The 10,667-nt window shown below is 45.7% G+C and overlaps 1 protein-coding gene across 2 annotated transcripts in view; it reads right to left on the bottom strand.

Annotated features, from left to right (window-relative positions):
• CNOT1 (CCR4-NOT transcription complex subunit 1) overlaps positions 1-10,667 on the bottom strand; it is a 100,361-nt gene that overhangs the window by 88,895 nt on the left and 799 nt on the right. The window lies entirely within an intron of this gene.

Raw genomic sequence — 10,667 nt, 5'->3', positions numbered from 1 at the left:
AAAAAAAAAAAAAAAAGAATTAGTAATTGGGATGGCCTTCAAAAGAAGGTGGGCCAGGCTCAGTGGCTCAGCCTGTAATCCCAGCACATTGGGAGGCCGAGGCAAGTGGATTGCCTGAGCTCACAGGTTCAAGACCAGCCCAGGTAACTTGGCGAAACCTTATCTCTACAATAAATTTAAAAAATTAGCTGGGTGTGGTAGCGCATGCCTGTAGTTCCGGCTACTTGGAAGGTTGAGGCGGAAGGATAGTCATAGCCCAGCAGGTCGACGCTGGGGTGGTTGTGAGTGTGCTACTACACTCTAGCCTGTGTGAAGGAGTGAGACTTCAACTCAAAAAAAAAAAAAGGAAGGTAGGTGGTGATCACTAGGAGGCAGGCCAAGTCTCCCATAAAAGATAAAAATATCAGGAATAAAGTCAGGGCCTGGCTCAAGCCCCAGCCCTGTCAAACCTTCCCAAACCACTTTAGATCATCTATGACTTGATCTGCCCCATCCCTTCAGTACGCATCATGCACTATGAAATTTATCCTCACTGTTCACTATTGTTTCATATGTACTATCCTTTTCATCAGCTAATAAGGACATACCTCAGTTTGATTCCACATCTCTTCACCGCCACTCCCAATCATCTCTGACAAAACTGAACACTTTCCACAATCTTCGTAGGTTCAATATGTATATTTAATTTCTAGGTTCCTAAAATACAATCTGACTAGGTTTTTGGGTTTTTTTAAGTTGGAGTCTCACTCTGTTGCCCAGGCAGGAGTGCAGTGACACACTTACAGCCACCGCAGCTTCCATCTGCTGGGTTTAGGCCATCCTTCCGCCTCAGCCTTCCAAGTAGCTGGAATCAGTCATGCGCCATCATGCCCAGCAAAGTTTGTCTTCATTGTAGAGATGAAGTCTTGCCAAGTTGCCCAGGCTGGTCTCGAACCCCTCTCACAATACAATCCTCTCTCCTCTGCCTCCCAAAGTGCTGGGATTACAGGCATGGGCCATGGCGTCCAGCTAGTTTCATTTTATACAAATTAGGATTAGGTACATAAGTAGTCTACGTGCAGGTGAAGTCTGGGCCTCCGACTGTCTTCACTTCCCTTGGTTTAGGATCAAGTACCTTAGTTATGTTACATGCTCTCCCCCCATGTCTTTAGTTTTAATAACATCATTATTTTATCTATCACTACAGGTTTATTTGGCATTTTTTCAGTTTCAAGGGTTCCCATTTCAGAGATGCTGAAATTGGAACATCTTGTGATTTATAGTAAGAATAACTGAAATGAAAGTAAATAAAAAATAACCCTAACAATAAACCTTTACTTCTTTATTTTTTAAGTCAGAGTCTCACTCTATTGCCCAGGCTGGAGTGCAGCAGTATGCTCAAGTCTACTGTAGCCTCGACCTGCTGGGCTAAGGCAAACCTTCCACTTTGGCCTTCCAAGTAGCTGGAACTACAGGCATGTGCCACTGTGCCTAGCTAATTTTTTTATTTATTATAGAGATGCGGTCTTGTCAAGTTGCCCAGGCTAGTCTCAAAACCATGGACTCAGGCAATCCTCTCACCTCCGCCTCCCAAAGTGCCGGGATTACAGGCATGAGCCACCATGCCCGGCCTCCTTTACTTGTTAAAATAAACCGCAGAGCAATATTATCTCAATGAGAGAGCTACTGCCATTCAGTGAGAATTAGGGATGAAATTAGACATCATGCCAGGAGAACAATACAGGATGAGCATGTAAGAAAATCCAGCCAGGTGCAGTGGCTAATGCCTGTAATCCAAATCAAAAACAAAATGAAATAAAATTTTTGAAATAACTATTATGTGTATTAACTCAAACATCTGTTATGTACTGACTACACACCAGGTTTGAGTTTTTTTGTTGTTTTGTTTTGTTCTGAGTCGGAGTCTCACTCTGTTACCCAGGCTGCAGTACAATAGATACCAGATCTCACTATGTTGCCCAGGCCAGGCTGGTCTCAAACTGCTGAGCCCAAGCTACCCTTCCAACCTTGGGCTTCCAAAAAGATGGGATTACAGGTGTGAGCCATCACCCCCTTGTAAGATTTGTTTTCATTAAGAAATGGAGTCTCGCTATGTTTTCCAGACTAGAACGCAGTAGCTATTCACAGGCACAAAGGAGTGCAGTGACACACTTCTGTGTCCAGGCAATCCTTTCTCGGAGGATAGCTCGATGCCAGGATTTTGAGATGAACTGGGCAAGGTTGTGAGCATGCCACCGTACTCCAGCCTGGACAACAGAGTGAAACTCTGACTCCCCCCCCAAACAAAACCAAAAAAAATTTACATATTATTTGTGTAATAAAGAAACCCAATCATCAAATTATGAGGGGGGAACTGAGATTAGTTACAAAGCTTAAAGCAAAAAAGACAAAAGGCCTAAAACTAGACAAAAAGATAACCTTTTTTTTTTTTTGAGTTGGCATTTCACTCTGTCATCCAGACTGGAGTGCAGTAGCATAATCACGGCCACCACAGCCTCAACCTACTGGGCTCAGGCGGATCCATCCACCTCAGCCTTCCAAGGCGTGAGCCACCGCGCCTGGCCAGGATAACTATTCTTATGTTGGGAAAATTAGGCTCTATAATCTGCCCAAATTCAAAGAATACACAACAGAGAATCATAATGCAAATTATAGACTTTGAGTGGTAATGATATATCTTTGTAAGTTCACCAATTTTAACAATATCCCACCCTAGCGGAGAATGTTGATAACGGTGGAAGCAAAGCATGTATTAGGGTAGAAGGTATATGAGAAATCTCTGTACCTTCTACTCAATTTTGCTGTAAACTTAAAACTGCTCTAACAAATAAAATCAAGTTAAAGAAGCTCACACTGCCAGAAGTGGTGGCTCACACCTATAATCCCAGCAGTTTGGGAGGCTGAGATGAGAGAATTGTCTGAGCTCATGGGTTTGAGACCAGCCTGAATAACTTGGCAAGAGTCATCTCTACAATGAATCAAAAAATTAGCCAGGAGCCAGGCTCGGAGGCTCAGCCTGTAATCCCGTGCCTTTGGGAGGCTGAGGTGAGTGGATTGCCTGAGCCCGCGGGTTCAAGACCCGCCTGGGCAGCGAGAACTCATCTCTACAATAAATCAAAAAATCAGCCGGGCGTGGTAGCGCCTGCCTATAATTCTGGCTACTTGGAAGGCTGAGGCAGAAGGAGCACCGGAGCCCAGCAGGTTGAGGCTGCGGTGGCAGGGAGTGGCCACTGCACTCCAGTCTGGGCGAAAGAGAGAGACTCCAACTCAAAAAAAAAAAAAGAAATTAGCTGGACATGGTGGCGCATGCCTGTACTTTCAGCTACTTGGAGGGTTGAGGCGGAAGGATCACCTGAACCCAACACATCAAGGGTGCGGTGGCTGTGAGCGTGCCATTGCACTCCAGCCTGGGCAACAGAGTGAGATCCCAACTCAAAAAAAAAAAAAAGCTCACATAAGAAGCTATAAACCTAAGGTGACAAATGTTCAAATGAGTTATCTATGGTGGCTCAAACCTGTAATTCCAGCAATTTGGGAGGGTGAGGAGAAAGGATGGCCTGAGCTCAGGAGTTTGAGACCAGCCTGGGCAACATCATCTCTATAATGTATTAAAAAAAAAAAAGGGCCAGGTACGGTGGCTCATGCCTATAATCCCAACACTTTGGGAGGCAGAGGTGAGATGACTGCCTGAGCCCACGGATTCAAGACTAGCCAGGACAACTTGGCAAGACCTCATCTCTACAATAAATCAAAAAATTAGTCAGGTGTGGGGGCACGTGCCTGTAATTCCAGCTACTTGGAAGCCTGAGGTGGAAGGATCACCAGAGCCCAGCAGGTTGAGGTAGCCGTGAGCATGCCACTGCACTCCCGTCTGAACAACAGAGTGAAGCTCCTACTCAAAAAAAAAAAAAAAGCTTTTTTTGTTTGAGTACGAGTTTCATTCTGTCACCCAAGCTGGAGTGCAATGACACACTCACGACCAACCCAGCATCAACCTGCTGGGCTCCAACGATCCTTCCACCCTCAGCCTTCCAAGTAACTGGAACTACAAGCGCATTCTACCATGCCCAACTGATTTTTGATTTATTGTAGAGACGAGGTCTCACCAAGTTCCCGGGGCTGATATCGAACTCCTTGGGCTCAGGCAATCCACTCACCTTGGCCTCCCAAAGTGCTGGGATTACAGGCTGAGCCACCAAGCCCGGCCTCATTCTACTTTATGGTTCATGCAATTAGTTCAACGTTACTATAACCTGTGAAGTATATATTTGGTCTTCATCTCATTTCCTGACACACAACTACTAAAATCCTTGGATGAGCCGGGCTTGGTGGCTCAGCCTATAATCCCGTGCCTTTGGGAGGCTGAGGTGAGTGGATTACCTGAGCCCGTGGGTTCAAGACCCGCCTGGGCAACTTGGCGAGACCTCATCTCTACAATAAATCAAAAAATTAGCTGGGTGTGGTAGCGCGCACCTGTAGTTCCAGCTACTTGGAAGGCTGAGGCGGAAGGATCGCCGGAGCCCAGCAGGTCGAGGCTGCAGTGGCTGGAAGCAGCCACCACACTCCAGTCTGGGTGACAAGAGTGAGACTCCAACTCAAAAAAAAAAAAAAAAATCCTTGGATGGGTGTTGTTTTCCAAGCTAATGAACTGATAGCTTGGCAGCTCCTAGGCAGGTTTCTGGATAGGGATTCGTCACCTGAAAGACCAAGGCAGGATTTGAGGGCTGTTTTACTCCCATTCCATTATCTCCAGGTAGGAGAGGGGGCTGAAGGTTAAGTTGACCACTAATGGTCAATGATTTGATCAACTATGCCTATGTAATTGAGCCTCCAAGAAAACCCATAAAAGACTGGGCTCAGACAGCTTACAGATAGCTGAAGCGTGGTGTAGTCTAAGAGAGACATGGAAGCTCTATGTCCCTTCTCTCACACCTTGCCCCCCATGCACCTCCTCATCTGTATCCTTTGCAATATCCTTCAAAATAAATCATTAAACATAAGTGTTTTCCTGCATTCTGTGAGCCACTTTATCAAATTAATTGAACCAAAGGAGGGGGTCATGGGAACCCCGATTTACACCCAGTTGGTAAGAAGCACAGGCAAAACCGAAGCCTTGAGACTGGCATCGAATGTGAGGGACAGTCTTGTGGGACTGGGCCCTACACCTGTAGGACTTGATGCTATCATCAGGTAGATAATGTCAGAAATGAATCAGGACACTCATCTGGTCTCCAATGCACAACTGCTTGCTTGATGTGTAGGGAAAACCTCCCATACATCTAGTGTCAGAGAAGTGTTTTGTGAAAGTATAGTGGAAGAAAGTTTGTCGATTCCTACATTCTCAGAATCACCAAAATATTCTTTCCTGCAGTTAAAAAACTCACTCAGGGCCGGGCACAGTGGCTCATGCCTATAATCCCAGCACTTTGGGAGGCTGAGGTAAGAGGACTGTCTGAGCCCATGGGTTTGAGGCCAGACACACAACTTGGCAATAAATAATCTCTACAATAAATCAAAAATTAGCTGGGCATGGTGACATGTACCTATAGTTCCAGCTACTTGGAAGGCTGAGGCACAAAGATCGCCTGAGCCCAGCAGGTCAAGGCTGTGGCAGCCGTGAGTGTGCCACTGCACTTCAGCCTGGGTGACCGAGTGAGACTGACTCAAAAAAACCCGAATATATATCAAATATATACATGTAAAATTCAGGCCAGGCTCGGTGGTTCAGCCTGTAATCCCAGCACTTTGAGAGGCTGAGATGAGAGGACTGCCTGAGCCCATAGGTTTGAGACCAACCCGGGCAAAAAATTAGACCAGGTGCAATGGCTCACACCTATAATCCCAGCACTTTGGGGTGGCCAAGGTGAGAGGATTGTCTGAGCTCACAGGTTTGAGACCAGCCTAGGCAACTTGGTGAGACCTCATCTCAACAATAAATCAAAAAATTAGCTGGGCATGATGGCGCATGCCTATAGTCCCAGCTACTTGAAAGGCTGACGCAGAAGGATCACTGAGCCCAGCAGGCCAAGACTGCCATGGGCGTGCCACTGCACTCCAGCCTGGGCGACAGAGTGAAGATTCCAACTCAAAAAAATTAGCCAGGTATGGTAGCATACACCAGTAGTTTCAGCTGCCTGGAAGGCTGAGGTTGAAGGATTGCCGGAGCCCAGGAGGTCGATGTTGGATGGCCGTAAATATGCCACTGCACTCTAGCCTAGGCAACTCAAAAAAAAAAAAAAACTCATTCAACATTTGAAAAATTTCCTTCTAACGACTGTAACAAAATTAACCAGCATTTATACTAAAAGTTTATGCTGAGCCTTCCAAAATTAAAGACAGAAATGCATTTCTTAAATCTCAATCTAAAGCCAGGCTCAGTGGCTCAGCCTGTAATCCCGCACCTTTGGGAGGCTGAGGTGAGTGGATTGCCTGAGCCCATGGGTTCGAGACCCACCTGGGCAGCGAGACCTCATCTCTACAATAAATCAAAAAATCAGTCGGACGTGGTAGCGCATGCCTGTAATTCCGGCTACTCGGAAGACTTGAGGCGGAAGGATCGCCGGAGCCCAGCGGGTCAAGGTTGCGGTGGCCGGGAGCAACCACTGCACTCCAGTCTGGGCAACAGAGTGAGACTTCAACTCAAAAAAAAAAAAAAAAAATCTCAATCTACATTCCCAAAGGCTACATCTCATTCAACTCTCAACACAAGGCTAAGTCTACACCTCTACTTACTGCAATGATTTTTCAATAAACCACGTGTTTTATTTGCTCTGCTACATTCTTGCAAATCTGAGTTAAAGATACATTTCTTAAATACTATCACTGGGTTCAGGAGGTCCTTGAGTTCATGTTAGCTTCAAAACGTGCATCTTAAAAACCTAAGCAGAAGCCGGGCTCGGTGGCTCAGCCTGTAATCCCGCGCCTTTGGGAGGCTGAAGTGAGTGGATTGCCTGAGCCTGAGGGTTTGAGACCCGCCTGGGCAGCGAGACCTCATCTCTACAATAAATCAAAAAATCAGCCGGGCGTGGTAGCGCATGCCTGTAATTCCGGCTACTTGGAAGGCTCAGGCGGAAGGATCGCTGGAGCCCAGTAGGTCGAGGGAGCAGCCACTGCACTCCAGTCTGGGAGACAGAGTGAGACTCCAACTCAAAAAAATAATAAAAAGGAAAATAAAAAAAACTAAGCAGTAGGGCCTGGTGACTCATGCCTGCAATCTCCGCACTTTGGGAGGCCAAGGTGAGTGGATTACCTGAGCCTGCGGGTTCAAGACTCACCTGGGCAACTTGGCAAGACTTCATCTCTACAACAAAATCAAAAATTAGCCAGGCATTGGTAGCACGTGCCTGTATTCCAGCTACTTGAAAGGCTAAGGCAGAAGGATCGCCGGAGCCCAGCAAGTCGAGGCTGCAGTCACTGAAAGCACCCCAGTCTGAGTGACAGAGACTCCAATTCAAAAAATAAAAAAAATAAATAAAAATAAAAATAAAAAATTAGCTGGACGTGGCAGTGTGCCTGTACTGTAGTTCTGGCTACTTGGAAGGCTGAGGCTGAAGGATCACCTGAGCCCAGTAGGACGAGGCTGTGGTGGCCATAAGCGTGCCACTGCACTCCAGCCTGGGCAACAGAGTGAGACTCCGACTCAAAAAAAAAAAAATCAAGTTCATAAATTAAAGTCGGTTAAAAAGAAAGCTTATCATAACTAGACTGATCAGAATCTAAACCAGGAATATATTTAGAAAAGTAACATGCGGTTGGGTGCAGTGGCTCACACCTATAATCCCAGCACTTTGGGAGGCTGAGGTGAAAGAACTGCCTGAGCCTATGGGTTCGAGACCAGCCTGGGCAACTTGGTGAGACCTCATCTCTACAATAAATCAAAAAATTAGCCAGGCACGGTGGCACATGCTTGTGATTCCAGCTACTTGGAAGACTGAGGCAGAAGGATCACCTGAGCCCGGTAGGTCGAGGCTGTGGTGGCCATGAGAGTGCCACTGCCCTCCAGCCTAGGTGACAGAGTGAGACTCCAACTCAAAAAAGAAAAGTAACATGCAAAGGAAGATAATTTGAGATAAGGTTTTAAAGCATGTTTTTAATAGATAGCAGGCATTTCCTTTCCTGTTTTCGGTTTCTTGGGTTTTTTTTTTTAATGACTTAACTCCAAATAAGAAGGATGTCACAATACTTAGCTTGACAACATCTACCAGGATTCAAACTCCCAGTAGAAATTCAGCAGCTAGCCTAGGCTCAGTGGCTCAGCTTTAATTCCAGCACTTTGGGAGGCCGAGGCAAGTGGCTTGCCTAAGCTCGCGTTCAAGACCAGCCTGGGCAATTTGGCAAGACCACACCTCTACAATAAATCAAAAATTAAACAGGGATGGTAGTGTGTGCCTGTAGTTCCAGCAACTTGGAAGGCTGAGGTGGAAGGATAGCCGTAGTCCAGTAGGTCGACACTGGGGTGACTATGAGCGTACCACTGTACTCCAGAGACTCCAACTCAAAAAAAAAAAGAAAGAAATTCAGCAACTAGAGGCTGGACACAGTGGCTCAAGACTATAATCCCGGCACAGATCACTGAAGTATTAAACCCAAACAGACCAGGGGTTCGAGATCAGCCTGGGCAACTTGGTGAGACTTCATCTCTACAATAAATCAAAAAATTAGCCAGGCATAGTGGTGCATGCCTATAGTTCCAGCTACTTGAAAGGCTGAGGCGGAAGGATCGCCTGAGCCCAGCAGGTCAAGGCTGTGGTGACTGTGAGAATGCCACTGCACTCCAGCCTAGGCAACAGTGTAAGACTCCAACTCAAAAAAATAAAAATAGGCTGGGATCAGCGGCTCAGTCTGTAATCCCATGCTTTGGGAGGCCGAGGTGAGTGAATTGCCTGAGCCCGTGGGTTTGAGACCCGCCTGGGCAACTTGGCGAGACTTCATCTCTACAATAAATCAAAAAATTAGCCGGGTGTGGTAGTGCACACCTGTAGTTCCAGCTACTTGGAAGGGTGAGGCGGAAGGATCACCGGAGCCCAGCAGGTCGAGGACGTGGTGGCAGGGAGCGGCCACTGCACTCCAGTCTGGGTGACAGAGTGAGACGCCAACTCAAAAATAAAAAATAAATAAATAAAAATAAATAAAGAAACTCAGAAACTAGGAAAAAAACTAAGCCAGGAATCCATTCAAGGGAGTTGGGAACCAAGAAGAGCACATTTCAGTTCCCTTCCACCAAATGCCAGAAAACTCTGCCTTAAAACTTCTAAGATTACAGTGTTAGGTAAGAAAAATTATTAATGTTCAAGTATTTGTGCCTTTTTTTTCTTTTGAGTTGGAGTCTCACTCTGTAGCCCAGACTGGAGTACAGTGGCACGCAGTGGCACACTCATGGTCACCACAGCCTTGAACTGCTGGGCTCAGGTGATCCTTCTGCCTTAGCCTTCCAAATAGCTGGAACTACAGACACATGCCAGCCACCACACCTGGCTAAGTTTTTGATTTATTGTAGAGATGAGATCTTTCCATGTTGCCTAGGCTGGTCTCAAACCCGTGGGCTCAGGCAATCCTCTCACCTTGGCTTCCTAAAGTGCTGGGATTATAGGCACAAGCCACTGTGCCTGGTCAAGTATTTGTATCTTGACTCTAGACTTGAATCCACTAAAAGGCACAGGACACAAACTTGTTGAAAAGGGTTCAACTGTCCAAACAAGTTTTATCAACTGGTACCATGAAAAAGCACAGCTAGCAGCCTAAAACTCCTATGTATCATCATCGGATTTTTTTCCTTAGACAAGGTAACAATTTTCAGTGTCTGAAAACAAGAGGATCTAAACTGTTACCATACTGTCTTATGAAAAGCTAAAATACTGTGCTGCCTATTGTTGAAAGGGTAAGAATGTCAACCTGCACCACAGATCACTAAAGTATTAAACCCAGATCCCTCTACAAAAACAAATGTATTATTAATACGTCTGACCTGCTTCCTAAAACTTTACTTGCCTTCCCCATTTTTTCCATCCAAGTATTCCCTAGTCCTGTGTTTTTTTTTTTTAAATAGAGATGGGATCTCACTTTGTTGCCCAGTCTGGTCTAACTCCTGGTCTCAAGCGATCCTCCCACCTCAGAATCCAAAGTGCTGGTATTACACGCACAAACCACACAATGGGCTCCTACAGCCTTTATTCCCAAAGGAACGGCCGCAAGGAAAATAAAATTTTTTTGAAATTTTTTCACTCATCACTGACAAAAAGAAAAAAAATCCCAAGTAGTTAAAGGTGCATGAATCGTAGAGAATCAGGTAGAGAGATTAATAAGGTTACTCAGTTTTCAGGAAGAGAATAGACTTTATTAGAGTCCTAAGAAATGTGACATCTGATTGGGTGACTTCACGAAAAAAGTTTACTTTTCACAAAGTTTATTTTAAATATGCTTTCAAATGCACAAATATCAAGCATTTTCTTTTGTAATCTACAAAACTTACTCCTCGTGGGGGTAACATCTGAGAACCCGGTCAAGTGAGTTCAGCAAAGGGGGTGTAACTGAAAAAGGATATTATTTGTGTCTGGCCTTAAGTAACCCCTACAAGATCTGCAGCGACTCTCTCCACAGGCCAGAGGCCTACAAGTGCTCAGCTCACCGGGGGGACACTTCCCCTGGGTGAGCAGAACCGCCACTTTTGC

Source organism: Carlito syrichta, unplaced genomic scaffold (genome assembly GCF_000164805.1).
Source record: "Carlito syrichta isolate Samal-C Ts95f unplaced genomic scaffold, Tarsius_syrichta-2.0.1 Scaffold309854, whole genome shotgun sequence".
Lineage (NCBI taxonomy): Eukaryota > Metazoa > Chordata > Mammalia > Primates > Tarsiidae > Carlito > Carlito syrichta.
Note: the sequence above shows the minus strand (reverse complement) of the source record. Positions and strands in the feature narration are given on the sequence as shown.